The 20648-nt window shown below is 50.1% G+C and overlaps 1 protein-coding gene across 6 annotated transcripts in view; it reads right to left on the bottom strand.

Moving 5' to 3' along the window:
- Window positions 1-20648, bottom strand: part of LOC135918209 (hormone receptor 4-like) — a 197737-nt gene that overhangs the window by 115512 nt on the left and 61577 nt on the right. The window contains exon 2 of one of the 6 annotated variants that reach the window (XM_070539226.1): window positions 12654-12721. The exons of 4 other annotated variants lie outside the window; for them this stretch is intronic. The gene's annotated coding sequence lies outside the window, so the exon portion shown is untranslated. Of the gene's footprint in view, window positions 1-12653; window positions 12722-20648 lie in introns of those variants that run through there. One more of the 6 variants, XM_070539219.1, reaches the window with a different exon arrangement.

Below are 20648 nucleotides of genomic sequence, written 5' to 3'. Positions count from 1 at the left end.
AATCTGGACGGTTCCGCTCAAACGGTTGATTGGTCAAACAAGGGTTACAATGTAGCTCGCATACTATGCATGCACATTATAGGTGTGTGTGCTTTCCCGTTCATCATTTAACACGATCCTGAATTCGCTAATTTGTTATAATTGATTTATTTGTTGGCGCAGTTGCCTCGTGTTTCTGGTGCTTCTATTTGTGCTATAAAATCCCAGAACGCACAAGGCCAGAAGCGCACAGTGGATGCAAAGCGCCCTTACCGGAGTTGATTTAGTGCACTGATTTTGTTTTCACGTATGCATCCGCGTTTGGAATTTGCACAGAGCATAACGCTGAAGAACACCGACCTCTTGCTTGTATGTGTGTTCCGTACTCAACAATTCCGCATGCCACGTGAAAACTGGAAGACAAAATATGCGTCAACAGACCGACCAGCCTACAATGCCGCTGTGCATTGATAAAGTGCAGTGATAAATGTAGGGATAGAATGCAAGCGATAACTGGTACAGGCAAAGACACGTGCGCTTCTCAGAGCGATTTAATATTTATAATCACGTTCAGTGGTTGTCCCGAGGCTCTAGTCATGCGATAGTACTGCGTTAGCGCGAGAAAGAAAAATACCACAGTGGAAACGGCTAGGTGAGGCAATGCCATCAAAGTTAATAGTCAGAATGCAGTAAGCATGACTAGCCGGAAAGACAATTGTGTTTTCTTTTGGATTCCAGGATGCGTTATATGAAATGATATATAGGAAGGGAACGGACTCAACAAAATATGGGTGATAAAAAAGATAAGCGACATCAATGACTCCGTATCAAAATAGGACACTGCTGATTGAAATTACAGCCCCGCCACTTCAACGTCGCCGACGATATTGGTCTGCGATCGACGTCTTCCCCCCCTCCTTTTTTTTTTCATTCTCTAACCGAGTGGATGTTAAACGAAGGGCGCAAGAAAAACAAGCCGAACGCAGGCGTGTTTGGGAACCGCAAGCGCGCCTTCGTGCTGTGCTCAAGCCGATCTCCGAGCGAAGGGATCGCGGCCCCCCCGCGAAAGCGAGCGGTCACGGACGGAACCCTGGCGGCTCTTTCGACGTGCCGTGTGCCTCCGGAAGGTTACGCAGCCGACGACCTCATTGCGCGCAAGAGTTGCGCGTGCACACGACACAAGCCTCGTCCGAGCGCGCGCCGGCTGAGGCCGATGGCTGCGCGAGGTTTGCCGCTTCGGGGCGGAAGTGCGCAAGGCCCGCCGAACAAAGGACGCCCATGATCGAACGAGTGCGCGCGCGGCCGATTTGCATTGCGCCACACGCGGGCGGCTTCCAGCGCGCGAGGGGGGGACAGCTCGGCAGGAGTCGGGGCACGAGCGCGTCTTGTGTGCTGCGCGTGTTCGCCTGCAACAATATTGTGCCCCGTTAATCCGCCGCGACGGCGGTGTTGGTGGTCGTCGCTTCAAGCAGGCCTGTCATCATCATCATCATTGTGGTCGTCGTCATCATCATCTTACGGTTCTTCTTCACCGCAATCATAATCACCACCACAACTATCGCCACCGTCATCCGAAGCAGCAGCGACGGCAGCATCGTATTTGTGTGCTCTGCAGGATAAACGCTTCTCCCCGGCGCCAGCTCTGTCTTGCGCAAGACTTGTAGGACTTTGGAGACTGATCCATTAACCTTCCGAATGTTCGAGTAATGGTTTAATCGTTATTTATTTATTTGTTTATTTATTTTGAGCTGACGAGAAAAATCGGCCAAGCGTCGCCACGCCGACGCCTCCGCTTTGCTTGACCGACAGCCAAGAACACAACGACAGATTGCGCGTCGATTCCGATTAAGGCGGTGACCACGGATTTCTTGGGAAAGAAATAATCCGTGCATGCTGCTCTTCCGAGTCAACAGAGGGACGCTTCAATGCCATGCGAGCGCCTCTTCACTGCAGCTGGCATGGCTGTTAATAAGCACAAGAAAACTCACTGCTGCTGTAGAGGAGGCCTACAAGTTTCTTTACCTCCGCCGCTGGACCTTCGATCGCGTCTGAGCAAGCTTGATATGGCCATTCACGCGCTCTGTCGTTCATAAGGCAGCTGTCAATTTAAATAGAGTGGTTAGTCTTTTCTGTAGAGTTTATGTACATATATACGTCGTATATCTTTTATAGCTCACGTGCAAAGTCCACAAATCTGTTTAATTAACGAATTAATTAGATGCTTGCGATTAATCAGATTAAAATTCTTAGTCGATGCTCAGCCCTAATAAGCATGTTATCAAACAGGCAAATGCGCACACGGAGACGAAACTTTACAAATTTAATGGACCACGACCTTTAATAAAAAAAAAAGAAGACGGGTGGAAGAAAAAAAGGACAGCCTCGTTCTTCTTCAGTCCCATTCACTGTAGCGGCATAGTGAGTGTTTTCAAATCTCGGATCTCATTTCGTCTTGCATCGCTTCTATCAAAGCGAGCAAAGCGGGAGCAGTATATATACTTCTCCCGCTTTGCTCTTTGCTAGTCCACAGAGTACCAGGCTATAGAGAGAGTATTTGTCTGAGCCCACCTTCACCGTCGTTACTATAATAAAATGTCTCTCAGATCTGCCAGCATAATCGACGACGATGAAAAAATTGCATAGCTGCCCATGGCAATACTTCAGCGCTGTGCTAAGCAAATGTGAAAAACAGGGTTAATGGTTTCCCGTATACCTCGCTGGAGGCAACGTTTTCATGATGAATGGCTTGAGAGCTCGAAGCGTTATAAAAAAAAAGGGGGGGGGGGGTTCACCCCAGTGACAGGATGTCCAGTTCTACGTGACAGGTTTCAATATATTTCTTTCTTTTCCTATTTGGGCTGTCGTTTTGAACTGAATGTTCTTAAAACATAAGTTCAGTCTTCGGCTTCTTTAGAATTCAACGTAGACAATATCTGTGGATAAAATAAAATAAAGTAACCCGAGCAGACACCGTCAATATGCATGACGGCGCGGCGAGTTGTTGGGCGACATTCACGGTGGCGTCGGCATTCGTCTTTACATTTTGCGTCTTCTCTGGCTTGCCAAGCCTCCTGCCACGGTGAGAGTGGCTGTTTTTCTATTGCGGAAGGCCAGAGAGAGAGAGATAGACAGAGAGAGCAAGGACAGGAAAGGCAGGGAGGTCAAGCAGACGAGCGTGCGGTTTGCTACCCTGCCCTGTGGGTGAGGGAAAGGGAGAATTGAAAGAGGGAGGGAGGATGCACAGGGACACGGTAAGCGGTCTCGTAAACCGGTGAACTTCATTTAGTGTACTAGTGCGGGAATCGCTTTTTTGTGCCAGTGACGGGTGTGGCCACGGTCCGAGTATCTTTGACTCAGAGAACGGTCTCGAGTTCAGTAGGTTTAAAGTTGGCCCGAGAGAAAGACGTGTTTTACGTCGTAACGAGGACAGGCACACAATAGGTGCAGAAGGGTAGCTTAGTACCTAAAGGCTAAAGTATAAAGTATAAAGTATATATATATATATATATATATATATATATATATATATATATATATATATATATATATATATATATATATATATATATATATATATATATATATATATATATATATATATATAGAGAGAGAGAGAGAGAGAGAGAGAGAGAGAGAGAGAGAGAGAGAGAGAGAGCAGGCGGAGGGGTGAGCGTATGGTGCCTCCCAACCCTCATCGGGCAGAGCCAAGACTGCCCGCCCTGGTGATGCAAGCCCTTAAGTGCGCGGAATGGCCAACCGAACTAGTCCCACACTCGTCAGGAAGCGAAGGCACACCGGAAGCCGCGCTCGTTCGCCAACATGCCGTCGCCGCCGCAGGCCGGTGGTTCACCACGGGCGCAGTAAATGGACACGCGATGGAAATTCGGACGAATCGGTTGGGCATAAGCGCGCGCGGCGATCGTGACTTATCTGGGTGCGATTCGCCGAAATGCTCCCCTCCCCCTCACAGCTGCCTAATTGCGTCCACTGGCGCAGGGGGAGAGCCGGGCAGGTGCTGGCGCGGTGGGCGAGCGAGCGATCCGGATTCCCAGGTGCATCGCGGCGCGTGATCTCGCTGACCGCTTTGGGGTGCGCGTAAAGGCGCCGCGCGTAAGCCTCCCTCTCGCAGTTGTGTGTGCGCGAGAGGATTCGTGCTCGGCCTTTCCCTTGTGACCCACGTGCGGCGACTCTGCTACACGTATACTTTGACCGGATGGAAGCGCATCATGACGCAGGCGCCTGGTTTACCGTGCGCGCATTTTTTTTAAGCTAGCCTCGGTGAATTAAAGCCCTGGCGGAAGAACGGAAGTAGTGAAATGCCCTGCGCCCCCACTGCATCTCCATCTTTCTTTTTCTTTCGATAATATAACCTGCTGCCATTTAAGGAAGAAGAGAAAAGGATGTTCGATCAGGAAAAAAAAAAAGGATCTCGGATATTTTGTGTCTGCTTGCCCTTTTTGCACTTTCTGTTGCCGTTCGTTCTTGCGGCTTCGTGACGCGACGTAGGTCGAATGTTTTTATTGCAAAAAGGAAGGGGGGAGGGTAAACAGCGAATGTTGTGATCGTGTCGCTTCATCTTATTATCTAGCGCCTCTCTCTAAACATTTCTTCCCTTGTGGGTCCTGTCTGCCAGCTGCTTTCGCGCCTTCCTCGTAATTTCAGCTAACACATAGACAAGTTGTGTTCATTTTCTATTAAAGCGTAGTAGAAGGGGATAAATAGACATTTAAAAATTGACGGAGGAAGGACAACGCAGTGGTATAAAGCAGCGGTACGAACACTACCGTTGTCGCGACCTTTATCTCAGCAGTGTCCCAGGACTCTCCGTTCAGACGCCGTACGGTGGCTCAAGGCGGTCTAGCGCGCCGGAGTACGCCATTTGTGGCCACAGTAAGGACAAGATGAGATTCACGAGTGAAGTATGGGTCTCATACTAACGCCATGGGGGCCAGTTCCTGTTCTGGTGACGCGGTGTCTTATCAAGCTCAGTGGGCTTCTAATACGCCTGGGACCGTGTTCACAAAGCACTTCGTTCGTAGGGGTTGCTTTGCCACTAATTGCCAGCTTTAGCTAACAATATGTCCAACATCACGAATGAATAGTATCTGTCTTTACGAACAATCCTAGAGTAAGAACCCTTTTTATTTCTTCTTTTTTTTCCCTTTTATTTTGTATGTGTGAATAGGAACCGTGCACAAGTATAGCTCAACTAACTCTCGACAGTTTGATTTCATTTTAATTTTTTATGGGTTTTTTTTTGGGGGGGGGGGGTAAGGTCGAACTCAGTCGCCACTGTAAACTTGAAAAATGCAGTGGCTTAGTTGAGCGATCCGAACAGAGCGCAGCCGCAAAGAAAGCTTGTGATGGTCTCATTGTGTCCGCGGCGTCGCAAGTGAATGTACCAGATTTTTTTTTTCTAATATGCGATTAATACGGGCTCGTGAATTCCAACGAGCACGAATGTCGAAGTGTTAGCGTGAACAGCGACACTTTGAGTTCCACTACCTGTGGGTCTCTTTTGCTCCATGTCCATGAGCGTGAGATAAATATTAAAATTAAATTAAATTAAGGGGTTTTGCGTGCCAATACCACGATATGATTATGAGGAACGCTGTAGTTCGGGGCGTCCGGAAATTTGGACCATCTGGGATTATTTAACCTGCAGTTAAATCTAAGTACACGGCTGTTTTCGCATTTCGCTCCCATCAAAATGCGGCCGCCGTGGCCGGGATTCGATCCCGTGACCTCGTACTTAGCAGTCCAACGCCATAGCCACTAAGGAACCACGGCGTGTTAGACGAATGTACTGTTCATGACCTAACAACCACGAAATGAAAATTATACATTTCGTGTTCAGCGAGACAAAATATATAATTTAGGCAGTTGGAATTAGAGAAATAAATCGTGCAGTGCTTGCCGCTTTCTTTTCGCTCATCGCGCAGTGGAACAAAAATGAAGAGCCATTCCACTCTGTGAAGATGGATGACCAGCGAAGCTGTAGCACATCACACAGGGTTACGCAAGGGTCAATGTATTTGCTGTCATCATTCGGTAATGGTAGTGACGATTGCTTTGTGATTACTGTGATATACAATGTTTGGTTCGGTTACAACCTTAAAGAGAATCTTGGCCAAAGTTAAATCTACACGCGGTGGTTGCTGAGTAGTTCAGTGACTTGCCATTGGTGTGGCACTTCAAACCAAACTGTTCCAGCACAGACCGAGTGAACCGTTTCTTGTCCGGTTTTGAAATGTCCACATTGAAGTTTCCAACAATGATCACAGGGGTTCGATGATCACAGGGATCACGGCTAACCCAAGCAAAGTGCGTGGTCATGAACTTCTACATGTAACACTTTGGTGTGCCTGGCGATATATACGCAGTGGATATCGCAATTCCGTCTTTCTTTTCTACGATACAGATATCCCTACAGCCGGTGGCATTGTCCTCTCGCGAGTCAAGTGTGTGTGTGGCTCTACATACATTTTGTCCTTTGCGTATATGGCAATGCCTCATGCTCGTGAGTCCATGCGCTGTTCACAAACGATTCCACTATACCCATCGACTTGAAACAATGCATCTTGATTGATTTATTTCATTTATTATTGTATTTTTATTATTATTAAGGGCGGAGTGCTTGAAGCCTGCTTCACCTCCACCATGGGCCCGCCCGGTTTTTCTCTGGGATTGGCCCACGCTCACATTTTTTGTTAATCGCTGACGCAGAAGCACGAAAATTACATAGAAATGTTTATTTATCTACTTCATTTGCTACAACGTATTATTAATAGTAGTAGGGGCGGAGCATGATTTCCCTCCGCCGCGGGTTCGCCCAGTATTTCACTACCTCCGGCATCGGCCCACATTTTTGCCCGCGAACACGACAGATGCATTCGGGTTTGGAGGCACGCACATTCGCTGTGAATAGACAAGCGCTGCTCATGAACGGCGCCCGGTGGCGACACACCAGCACTGGCCGCGCGGCCCGGGCACAAGGCGTTTGCCGGCGCTGTGGCACGCTGTGCACGGGCAGCTCGGAGGGGCACTGTAGCCGAGTGCGGCGGCGCGTGGCACACCGAGCGAGAGCCACGGCAGGCGTTGGCAGTGCCGCTGCAGCCCCTGTATGTGGGACACCGCGTGACATTGACCCCGACCTTGGCCTTGAAACGCGGAGCAGAGGAACCCGGAGCTTTTAACGGGCGCCCCGGCGGCCGACCGGGGCACGGGGAGAACTGCCAGCGGTGATCAATCAACCAGCCGAAATAATCTGGGCCGCAGCAGCGATGTGGGGGGGAGGTTGCTGTTTGCCGGCGCTTAAGTGGCGCGCGTTTCAAACCACCCCGTCGCAGTGGGTAGAAACGACGCGCGTTTCTGCCCGCTGCAACCTGCCCCGCGCGCGGTCCCCCACCTTTTGTTGTTGGCCCGCTTGGTCGCCGCCAACCGCTGAGCCAGCCTTCAATCACGCACTACAGTGCGCTCTGTGCGGGCGCCCTCGGTAAACACGTTATTGTAGGCCGCAAGTTTGTTTTGCCATATACCGACTGGTTCAGGCAACTCGAGTGTAAAGACCCTCTCACGCAACCGCCCCCTTTCTTATTGTGTATCTGAAAAAAAAAAAAAACGGAGGGGGTGGAAACGTGCGTTTGCGGGGGTTGAGGGGAAGCGCAGTGTTGACACGCAGAATGGACGAAGGAATGACCACTTTATTCGCTGTGCGCGCTCCAATAACGCCGGCCGACCGGCCTCACGAGCGTGACAACGTAATCCGACTGGTGTTGGTGCGCGCCGACTCCGCATTTTCCAGTGACTCCGTATAAAAAGAAAGGGAATCGAGGGACCCAATTTTTCGTAATCATATCATAAGAGGCCAACAACAAAGACACCAACGACAACATATGGAAAATTACTGGTACTTGCTAATTGAGTTAAATAAATGATAAATAATGGAAATGAAAGTGGATGAAAAAAAAAAGAACGGGCCGCAGGTGGGATACGAATCCACTTCTTCGCATTACGCGTGCGATGCTCTTACCAATTGAGCTACCCCGGCACCGTTTTCCTACCCACTTATAGGCATTCAAAGACTGCTACATCATTTATGCTGGCGCTGTTAATGCTTCCGTTCTTGCCCATCTTCGTATTGGAATGACAGAAAATGAATAAATACGATCCCGATGATAGGGTGATTAAACGTTTGAACGTATGGAAAATGCACGTTACGACTGAAATCCTTGATGCCCGTTACCTTGACACTGAGCGAAAGGTATGGCTGGCGGAACCGCCAAGTCCAAGTACACAGGCATCAGAAGTGACGGATGAGGTCCTCAACGAGAGAAGATCGGCAACTAGACTGCAGATTCGGCCATTCAATGCGTGATGTCGTTCGTAGCTTTTCGTTCTTAAGTCTGATTTGTCATATGTCGCCTTGCCTAACAACGTGTCCAACATCCCGATTGGCTAGCATAAATGCTCTTGCGAGCATACATAATAGCCAATCGCGATGTTGGACGCGTCATTAGGGAAGGCAGCCAGCCGATGGCAAATAACACTGACGAAAGAAAACTCTTGTGAATTGGGCCCCAACACGGTAGCCCTGAGACCGAGTAGACAAAATTCTCATTTGATCCCTTCATTCTACAACAAATTTCGACACTCGGACTTGTTTAACGTCTCCATGACTACATCCGTGACTTCCTGAGGGAAAGGCAGGCCTCCCTACGAGTCGGGTCCTTGTAGTCGGAGCCAGGTGTACTGGGCGACAAAGGTACCCCGCAAGGCTCGGGGATATCCCCTACCCTCTTCAACATGGCCATGATAGGACTGTCCAGGCAACTGACTCGAATCGAGAACCTCCAACATACCATCTATGCAGATGACGTGACCATGTGGGTGGCAAAGGAGAGCGAAGGACAAATCGAGCACACTTCACAAAATGCGATCCAAACCACTGAGGAGTACCTCAAACTAACAGGGCTGCGGTGCTCGCCGAGCAAGTCTGAGCTGCTGCTATATAGATCCAAGAGACGAGGTCCCAAACCAAGTGGATGGGACACAGGCGCCGACCCATGCGTCCGCCTGTAGATCGCTGAAGGCAACACGATTCCGGTGGTCGGTCACATCAAAATATTGGGCATGACAGTAGAGGCAAACGGCTCGAACACCATCGCAGTCGCTAAGCTCACCACGAAGGCAGAGAACGCCACACGCCTACTGAGACGAGTGGCCAACTGGCATCACGGGCTCAAGGAGGACAACCTGCTTCGACTGGCACAGGCCTTCGTAATCAGTCACTTCGTGTACATCGCGGCCATGCACAATTGGTCCAAAGTAGAGAGAGACAAGCTTGACACGCTCCTGCGTAAGGTCGCCAAGAGACCCATGGGTCTACCCTTGTACACGAGCATGGAGGCACTGGACGCATTAGGCATGTACAACACGCTGAGCGAGATTGCGGAGGCACAGGAACGGGCACAGATCACCAGGCTGTCCGGCACATCTGCGGGCAGGCGGATCCTACGAGAAATTGGCATCGCTCCTCGGGAGATCGAGTGTAGCAGCCACGGGCTAACACCCGACCAGAGGAAAAAGATCAGGGCAGCCCCTCTGCCCAGGAATATGAACCACGAGCACAACATCGACAGAAGACTTGCTCGAGCCAAAGCACTCCTCCGACAGGCAGCCGCCTCCGGGACAGCATGCTACTTTACGGACGCAGCCAAATATCCTGGCAGACGAGCCTATGTAGCAGCGGTGGTCAACAAAGATGGCACGGTCATAGACGCATGCACGGTCCACACTGATAGTCCTGAGGTGGCTGAGCTGGCTGCCATCAGCCTCGCACTCCTAGAGGGCTGTAAAAGCTTGGTATAACGCGACTCCAAGAGGGAAATTCTGTCCTTCGGAACAGGGAGCATATCCCCGACCGTCGGCAGAATGCTTGGTACTCATCACCTCACCCCACACTACACCAATTGGTTCCCGGCACACATGAGACCATAGGAGGGGCCGCTCCCTAACCTCAACGAGGCGGCACATGAGGCCGCACGAGACCTAACTCACCGTGCGAGCCCGGACTGCCTCTCGGCAGGATGGGGGAGCGAGCGCGAGCCCCTCGTCACTTACCACGATCTCAACCAGCACTATACGTTAGTCAAGAGAACATGGCGCTACCACACAAAGCACTCAATAAAGTACAAGAAGTCACGTGCAGGCGGCTTCAGACGGGCACCTACCCATGCCCGGCCTTCCTGCACAAAATCTTTCCGGACGCGCACCCTCACAATGCGTTTCGCTACTGTCAGGATATAGCTAGCCTTGCTCACATGCTCCGGGGTTGCCTCCTGGCGTCGGGGCCCAGGACCACCAAGGAAGAGTGGGACCGAGCTCTACGCAGCTCGGATCATGAAGCACAGCTCTGGGCTGTCCATCGGGCCCGCGACGCGGCGGAGGGGCATGGCCTCTCTGTCCTCCCGACATGGGAGCGGCCCGCTGCGCACTAATCGCGCGCACCGACGGACCTCAAGAAAATTTTCCATCCATCCATCCATCCATCCATCCATCCATCCATCCATCCATCCATCCATCCATCCATCCATCCATCCATCCATCCATCCATCCACCCATCATCATCATCATCATCATCATCATCATCATCATCATCATCATCATCATCATCATCATCATCATCATCATCATCCATCCATCCATCCACCCATCCATCCATCCATCCATCCCAGTCTAAGCTGACTTTTCTTTTTCTCTGGTTTCAAAAGCAGCTTATTAATAAAATAAAGCGTTCTGTTGATTAAGTTATTACCCTGAACCTGCTCGTATGGGCAGGTGTCAGCGAGTCGTATAATGTTGGGCATATATTATTAGCGAAGGCCCCCGGCCGGTCAATGACAATGAACAATTGCGAACGAAAAACTTGGGGAATTCCGCCCAGATCTTTGTAAGCAGTGCTTACAGGGAAAGATAATCACGTGAATCCGATTCGTTATCCGAAAGTTTCGAATACTCGCACGCTCCTGCTGTTTGCTACTAATGCTCGATTTGTCCTTTTAATAAACACTTCATAACGCACTATGTAATAGCAGAAACTTGTAAGTTTAACAATACTAAGATGTGAACGTAGTTTCATATTAATTGTGACACCAACTGTCCAATATTAGAGAACTGTTCAAAAACTACTCGATATTCGATTCACTTCTGGCATTATTCTATTCGTATTCGATTCGTTCCTTAAAATGTCTATTCGCACACTCCTGTCAATTAGTGTGCCCAGCAGCATACATCGGCTATACAACTATAGGAAGCTATCACTTTGATTTTCACAATGATCACCTCACGATTTCCATTTTTCTTTTTTTCTGTGAACGAGCTGAACCTGGCTCTGCACGCATATCCAGAAACCGTCGGCCGCGCATGCGCAAGATGCAGCAGCAGCTGGAGAAACTGGATACGATGGAAGAGCGCGAGGAGAGGCCCACACGTAAGCGTGCGCGTGGTACTTCAAGAACGCACGGCGTCAACGCCGCCTTTCCTTACTGAAATCGCGGACCCCCTCCCCGGCGGGACGGCAGCGACGGGACGAGCGCAGCCGGCAGCTCGCGCACTGCACGGTGCGATGGGCCAGCTCGGCAACGCGCCGCGGCTTCCCAGGAAACGCAGCTTCTTGTGCGCGGCTTCCCGAGCAGGCTGCCAAGGCCAACCTAACGCTGCTAACTGCCACGGCCTTCGGCTCAGTATGTTTAGGCGCCTGATAACTACGAGCTGCAGGAAGGTTAAGCGTACATTTCGGCCTCTCTCTTTCATTTTTTCGTCGCGGCCTTCGGATGATTATGGGGTCTGTGCGCTTGCGCCGTGGAGCTCTCGCACATTTTGTTTGCAGCAGCGGCTTTGGTGTATACACCGCGACGCGGGTATCGCAGTGGTGGCAAACGTGAGCTTGGCAAGCGGCGGCGCGCACCGTGTTTGGTGGAGTATAACTCGTTAGTAAAACGCTTTCCCGTCTGTGGCGCGAGAACGCATCGCGTCCTGCGAGCGCGCCTGCATTTCCAAGTGGGTGCAGTGTTACACCTAGCGGCCCTGCGCTCGGGTCGCAGGGAGCTTGCTTGACACAGTCCGGGCCGTTCGGAGGACGGCACTGCCTGTCGAGGGAGTGACAGGCCTCGCTGCACGCTTTCCAGGCCGAAATTTATTCGTACGGTGCGCTTTCGGGCATATCAGTTGCACGACAGCGAACGTCCGTCGAGCCTTCCGTGAAGCGGCCATGTCTCTCGCACCCTCCTGCTCTTGCACGCCGAAAAAAAGAACAAACAAACGAAAACAAACAGAGGTATTCATATTATAACTGAGCGACTGTAACTAGATAGCACTGTGGACCCCAACGTTCTATGACTATCAAGCTGATGCACGGTGTTGGCCGTGTATTCGTTCTATTCCGTAGACGCCGCTGTTCCTCCCATCACGCGACTTGTGACGTTCTTTACCATGGAGGAAGGAAATGGTTCTTTCCTCCATGCTCCTTCCGTGTGCGTTGGTCGTCTCCAATTCATTCTTTTACCCTCTGCAAGTATTCCGCCGCCGCCGCTGCACCGACCCAGCTGCCGCCATACTACATTATACACTATAGACTTACTACTACTTCCCACGTGACCTGTGACTATTCTTACCACTTTACTCTTGCGCCTCTCCTCATCCACTGTTGACTCCGCGCCATGCCCCGCGCCCGCCGGGAGTTCTGCGTCGATGCCAACAGCGAAGACTATCGAGATTCTTGTACAGTGTTAATGCATTAAAACAAGCAAAACAGAATTAAGTGAACGTTGTTTCCAACGAAGACCTGGCGTAGACGTACGCGCTCACTGAGGTTGCTCTGAGCACTCCTGCTTGCTCTGTGAAGGCTGTACGATAATGAGAAAATTCCTCATCCACTATATATATACCAGCCAATGGCGTCTGCATCAGTTTTTTCTCTCTCTCTCTCTCTTATGATGGGTATTGTTCAATCTTTGTGGGTGGACCATTTAAAGTGAGGAGGATGCTAGCTCAGGAGAATCTATAAACCTTATAAAGACATACCACCACTATATATATACCAGCCAATGGCGTCTGCATCAGTTTTTTTTCTCTCTCTCTCTCTTATGATGGGTTTTGTTCAATCTTTGTGGGTGGACCATTTAAAGTGAGGAGGATGCTAGCTCAGGAGAATCTATAAACCTTATAAAGACATACCAGCAATTGCTCCGTCCGAGCGTCTCATTTTGACATGTGTCGGGTTAAAGGTGACACAATGTTAAATATGGCGTGAGTAGGTCGCGTATATTACTATTGCTATACCGTAAGAGATCAACAATGCGACTACACGAAGAAGACGCAAGGTGCCTCCACTTCACCCAAGTCCGCCCAATTTTTCCTATTACCATGATCGCGACAAAGCGACCACATTGGTGACGCCAACACTTCGTGTCACCACGCCAGATTTCGCGCTGACAGCGTGCCAGTACTGTGAAAGAGGGAGGCTTCTGATCACGCAGGGTTGGTACGGTGAAGACAGCAGCAAAAATTTTCGCAGCACAGTTATCTGCAGCGGATATTTCGCAGCCTGAAGCAGCTAAGTAGTTTATGATTCCACTTGGTCCCTCGGTGGCTTCCCTAGCGCATCAGCGTGTCTGGAAACTAAGCTGATGACGTCCTTGCGCGCCACGCAGGGACATAATGAATGACCAACGGTGAGTGAGAGTATACCTCAAGATAGTATCCGCCACTATTAAGATCAGCTACCGTACTTCATTGATTAGAAACAAGAGGAGGCGATCACAGAAAGATGGAGACTCGAAACAGTGGTAAAACAAGTTGTTGCCCTTGTTCGACCATGTACTGTTGATCCCTTAATTAGTTAAATCAGATATGAGCCAAATCTACCGACAACAAACATGGGCAACAGCGACATGGTTCTTGTTTTCTTTTTCAAACATAGGTAGTCGCTTTTGGCACAATGAAACATTGCTCTATGGAGGAGGGTGTGGGAAAACTACAATTCACTGCTACACAAAGAGAGACATGTATACATATATATATAGAAGGAAGGCAGGGATATTAACCAGTTATGAGTTTGGTTGGCTACCCTGCTTAGGGGAAAGGAGAAGGGGAATAGAAAGAAGGGGGGTAAAAAGAAGGGAGAGAAAGAAGGGAGAGAAAGAGGGAGACGTGCGCGAACAGCACTACAGAATCAAAGGCACTCACACAAGCCAGATGTTCTCAGAAAGCACAAATGTGCCTTTAGCGCCTTCTGAGCCGATGATTGGTGGGGACGGTGTTCTAGTATTGTTTGGTCACTCAGAAGACGATCATATCGTTTCCTGAATGCATTGGTCATAGAGTGCGCTTCAAACTGTGGACAGTGGAACAATAGGTGGTCAATGTTCTCCTCGCAGCCGCAGAGATCACATGCAGGACTGTCACCAATTCCAATTGCTGCTGAATAAGCTTTCGTGAAGGCAACTACCACACACAACCGGCACAGAACAGACGCTTCGCGTCGGTGCAGTCTGGCTGCAGGTCTGAGTTTCAGCGAAGGGTTGAGTCTGTGCAGTATGGTGCGCCATGTATGCGCGGTGTTCCACTCAGCTAACGAGAGTGTTCGTGCTAGAACGCAATGCTATCTCGCAGCATCTGTCCTTGAGAGACGAATGGGGATGCAACAGTCTTCTTCGTTTGACGTCCGAGCTGCCTTATCTGCGGCATCATTTCCTATCATTCTGCAATGGCCTGGTATCTATTGAAGAGTGATGTCATGTACAAAGAAGTTTAGCATTATACTGCCCGTTCCGCTCACAAGCGAAGCGCGTAGGCCCTATAGAAAAACGTATATATTTGATACTTTCTATAAACCTTCCGCCCGACGGCATAAGTGCAATGCTGTCAGCCTGGAGTTCAAAAGACTCAGATTCCGGGGGACGCCGTTTCGTGTTCCCATTTTTGGCCAGCGCGGGCGAAGGAACGCGCAAGTTCAGTTCTGACATACACATTCCCCACGGGCGTTTTCCTGTGCGCACAGTTGGGTTCTTGTCTAGAGTGACCAATGGAAGCCAGACCGCAAGTGGAGCGAGTAGTCCGCAGTGGTAAAGCATTCAATCGCCTGCAGTTTTCACGACGTGTTGAAAGTCGTTTAAAGGGACACCACAGAGCTGGATCGATAAATTACACTTCTGGAATACCAGAAACGCCAGTGTTACCGTTACCGGAGTGTTGATAAACAAATAAACAAATAAACAAACAAACAAACAAACAAACAAACGAAAAAGAAGCATAAATGCAAACATGGGTGGCGACGCCACCTTTCAGTTCCCGCACTACGTGACACCATAGATCTTTACAATGTCTACTTGGGTTTAATTAATTTTTTACTGGGTAGAGAGTGGCTATACACTGCATTCTAAGGGAACCACCTCCTAAGGGGCCCCGCCTTCATCTACACATCTTTTTCCTTTTGCACTCGTGTTACTGCCACCCGTAGCAATATGTGAGCACACAACTTACAAACTGCCTGCGCGTTATGCGGTGAGCTAAGCCCAAAGATATATTTTGTGGCGTGACGGGACCACCACTTATGGCGTGCACGCACGGCAGAAACTGGGTAGCATGCAGGTGAGGCACATGTCTCGGCCGTGACTGCGAAAATTCCTATTCTTCAGGCGCCTTTTAGTTATTGAGGGTTCCGGACTGTATGGCGAAATCAATGTTTGAAAGCAAGTGTACGTCTTGTTTTATTTTAGCAGCTGGCATTGCAGCGGAATGAGATGAGTAAATCTGAGGTGCCAATTGTTGTTCGGTAGCTAGCTGGGCGAGTCGGTACATCTGCATTAATCTGCTCTGCTGATTGAGTGATTGCTGCTTATTGATACGGCTCAGTAGGCAGGTAACCAATATTACGAACACATACCGTCCAGCAGCGTTAACAACGAATTACTCTATGGGCCTAAAGACACATGGGATCATAGAAACCATCAGCACCATGAAGGCCAAGTTGTTTCATGCCTGTTTCCATATGTAGGTACCATATCATGCCTGAAGGCGAGAAAAGCAATGGTGAAACTGACTTTTTACTTAATTATGCTATGTAATAGTTGCAGGAAAGAGAGCCAAATTTTTGTTTAGCTTAACAGTATTGATGAACAGCGAGAGAGAATGAACTTTAATCTCAAGGCTGGCTTAGTGGCCTAAGCAGGCGTTGCTGCCACAGGGCACAGAACACGCATCCATTTTCTATTGAGAGCCTTATTGATACGCACGCATATTCGAATGCGTGGGCATGAAGGCTCCCTACCATTTTCCTGATGCATTCCTTCGCTTCGGATCTTATAGTTTTGTGTCCAGGTACCGAGACCCTCTGTTTCCACAATTCTCCTTGCAAGTTACTGCTAACGGGAACGCGTTCGTATTTTGAAAACAGCCCAGATACGAGGCTGAAGGAGCAACAGTCGCACCAAGCACCCAAAAAGAGGAAACAAAAAAAAGAACGATGAACACACTGCGCCATGACCGATAGTGAGAAATCTTGGTCTCATTAAAGTTTGTGAAGTTATGTACGCGATGTACACATGGCAAGGTGGGAATGTCGAAGACGTGCACTGGGTGCGTTTCCGTCTGGCTTTCGCGTTGTTTTTGCAAGTGGAAGCCCTACTTCGAACTGTCGTCGAAAATACACGTAAAATAACCCCTCCCCCTTTAAGAAAGAAGTTATGAAAACGCTGCGTGTTAATTATTGCTCGCGTGGCACTTCTTTCACAGAGGTTTTGCTTCAACACTCTTCCAAGGGTAGGGGAGATCTTTCAAAAATTTAATTTCGATCACGCGACGTCGCTTCGTTCTCTCGTCGCTCCGGACCCGCCAGCTCCCGCGGTGACGCCGGCGGAGTTGACGTCAGCGGCCCGCAGCCCCAGCGCGTAGGCGTCGCTCGTGTCACGGCGCAAGGTTCTGGCGCGCGCGCTCCGGGGAGCAGCGCTTCTTCGACGCGGTGGCATCGAGGCTACCCGGCGTGGGCCGATAGCCCGACGCACCCAGTGACCGGCGGCGGCTGACTCAGCGGCCTGGCACAGCGCGGCCCGCCGCGCAACCCGCCGGCCGGGCTTCCGCGAAAACATCTCACTCGCTGCCAAGCCGCCGCTTTCTCGCGCTTCCTCCCTGCGCAGTGACCCATTTCTCTGGAGGCGGCACGCCGCCTCAGCGGCGAAAGCTGTCCGCTGCGCGATTCAGTGTCGCTTTCGGGACGGCTCATTATCTTCGCGGGCGGCTGTCGTGAGCGCGGAGGCCACGCGCGAGGACCCCCGCACGCGCGCTTCACGTGCGCGCCCCTCTCCCCCGCCCTCTGCTTTTCGGAGTCGTGCTTGGACGCCATCCAGTGCAGCTCTGTATCAGGGAAGCCGTGAACTCGCGTGAACAATACCTCCGAAGCGCACTCTGGTGAAGGCAGAGCTAGCTAGCGCTTTTGCGCTGGAGTTTCACGAGCTTTGCTGACGGCGGTAGCGGGACGAATAGTCGCTCATTTGCTTCTCGGGCGACACCGTCACGTGTGCTTGCGCTGCTCCGTCATCGCCGATGTTCAACCAAAGACGAAGACCGTACATGTAGGGTCACTCCTCACAGCGCTGATATGTTGATCTTCTAGAGCTCCCTTGAGTTCAGCTCCATTCTACGTTATTCCGACCTGCTCTTAAGTTGACATTATTGGTACGTATTATAATTCAATCCCGCCAGGAATGAAGAGCATAAACACGTTGTCCTGTCCTGAAAAACTGAGCCTTCCGCTTTTTCGCCTTCGCGTCGATAAAGAAGGGGCTGTTTGCGGATCGCGATTTTTAAAATTTTTAAAGCAAGGCATCTCTTGGCAGTACACGTTACGCGCGCAGTACTGATAATCGAGTAATACAATATTTTATGCCTCTAAGGAGCGCTGTCCGAGTATAGCGAGATAAAACTGCCCTAAAACTTACAATAACACGCATTACATGTCGATCGTAGCCGTAACCACATATGCATGTACTATAATAAATGCTTAATAACGAAGCAAGATGCCGCGTGCGTCCATATCGTCGAAATAAAACAACGATGTAGGTATACGACTTAGCCAATGCATGGACTTTGTTCAAAGCACACACACAAACTTCATTTTCTCACTGCTGATCATAAAGCCAGTCATAATTTTCTGACGAGTTACTAAAGGACAGCGAAATCTGCACTTATATCGACGCGAACTCCACGGGAAGCTGAATGAATAAACTTGCTCCGAAGCCTTCTAGCTGTATAATAAGGCGCGGTTGAGAACAGGAGCGCATATTGTCGCAGGAAAATGGCCCGTTTCGAAGCCGCAACCTCTAAATTCACCCGGCGCCAAGCTAACGGCACGGCATCTGTACGAGCGTGTCTGCCGGCTGACCTGTAGGCGGTATCGTGCGCTCATGCAGTTAGCGTGACAGACGCAAAGCAGTCGAAATCCTTGCCCCTACGCGCAACAGGCTCGACAAGTGTGCGCGGTCGTCTGATATCCGCGCCGCGAGCGCCCGGCGGGGCTGAAATTAATGGCCGCCGGCCCGTGACTGGTTGCCAACGCTGCCCGCGGCGCGCCCGCCCGCTCGCGACAGCAGCGACGCCGTTTCGCACGCAGCCTTGACCAACGTTACTAGACTAGCTAGTCTAGTAACGTTGGCCGTGACGGCATCCACCCGTCGTCAGCGGCGCCGGCTGTTTGCAAACACCGGATGCCGTCGCGTGCTCGGCTTGGCAACATTGCGGCTCGGCCAAGGAAGCGCGCGCGCCGAGAGAAGCGAATGCCTTCGACGCCCTCGCCGGAGCCGGCCGCCGGACACGTCTCTCAGTCTTCCTACTCGCAGCCGGGCAAATGTGCGGCGGTGCGGAAGCGTTGCCAACGTTGTGCGTGGTTCTTCGCGTTGTACACCGCGACGCGAGCAGCCAGCGCATTCCGCTCACGACAGGGGCGCGGTATTCTGAGGCGCGCGCGCGTACGTATTCGAGCTTCATTTATCGTACGCACGAGGAGAAGCAGCCAAGGTGGCTCGCGACGGCTACCTCCTGCCCCTGGACCGCCGACCGGACCGCCGACCGTTAATCTTTTCCAGGAAGAGTATTTGCGACCTCGCGCATGGCTTTGTATGCAAAGCGCAATACAGTAACCACTGGGCCACTGGATAAGCGGGAGTGTTCGTTGCCGTTACCACCTTTGGCAAGGGGTCCGCTGGTGCCTGTCATATCTACGTCGGCTTTTGCGAGAAAGAAGTTCACCAGTGTACTTACATATATCATGCTCGGAGAACGCACGATGGTTGGGAAATACCGTCGTTCGCGCTCATCGCAGAGATCGCAATTGATCAGAGAAAGAGAGAAGCGTTTTCTAACTTCGTGAATTCGTTTGATTTTCTGTAAGCCACCAATATGCCTATAAATGCGGCCAGCCTTTTCCCGCCGCCTTCTATTCACACGAGGGTATATATTGCTGGTGCCATGTATAGGTTCTTGACCCGACACAGGGTGGGTATGTTCTCTAAATAGCGAAATAAATCTGTGCCTGTTCCCTGTATAGTAATAGTCTGGTGGATCGAAGCTGGCGAATACGGTGCGGTCAATCTATACAAACTGAGAATACGGTACTGTAGAATCTGTTTCATATAATGGCTGCAGGCCCGCAAAGTTGAAAAATTTATTATTATTATTATTATTATTATTATTATTATTATTATTATTATTATTATTACTACTTTGTCCACTTAAAACGACTGGTCCTTTATACACATTCGCTTTTGCCGGCTTTCTACAACGGGTATACTTCTAGTTTGTCCGCTCAAGATAAAAATGCAAAAGAGTTTCTGAACAACTTTTACTATCACATAGACATAAGGTCAGCGGATAGGTGTTTAAACGAGTGTTGCACACTGAGATTACACTGGTCCGACGTGTCACATCGAAGCTAAATGAGATCTGCAACGTCCTTGTTCGCTTCTTTATGTGTTCCACTCTGCCGCGTTATCTCGTCCTTCATTTTGGTCGCTTGTTTTGAGCGTTTAAGAGAGGAACCGGCTGATAGGCGAGAGAGAGAAAGCGAAGAAGACAAAACACTGTTGATCATGGCCGCGGACCATAGCGTCAGCGTTGCCGCGTGTACTGAACCGGGATCTTGAACGAACACGTTTGCATGGAAACTTGGAAATGAGACGAACCTTGAGAGGGAATATAAATAATATAGCCAGAGGTGTTGGTTAGAGGTGTTGCAGAGATTTCTTAGAGAAAAAAAAAACTGACTATAGGGATTCCAGATATTGGAATACGTTATCATCCCAAAAATTGCGGCTATAGAGCGGAAATTAGTATAGGGGACACTGTGCCGTTGCGAAAAATTCCCAAATTACATGCTGTAAGCTCGGCTCAAAGATGATGGTGACATGGGTTTCAAGTCAGCTATAATCATGCGAACTTATCAGACAATGCATAACGCTGGAACAAGGCCACAAGTCAATAATAAGCGGCGCTCAAAAGTGAAAAAGAACCCCGTCTGCTCGCTAATCCATCATTGTTGCTGCGGCTTCCGACTTCCAAAGCTCCATATCCTCAGCGGGCAAAAACGATAAAAAAATCAATGACCATTTACCACCAGT

The sequence above is a fragment of the Dermacentor albipictus genome, chromosome 1, assembly GCF_038994185.2.
Source record: "Dermacentor albipictus isolate Rhodes 1998 colony chromosome 1, USDA_Dalb.pri_finalv2, whole genome shotgun sequence".
Lineage (NCBI taxonomy): Eukaryota > Metazoa > Arthropoda > Arachnida > Ixodida > Ixodidae > Dermacentor > Dermacentor albipictus.
This window is presented reverse-complemented; position numbering and strand designations above follow the sequence as displayed.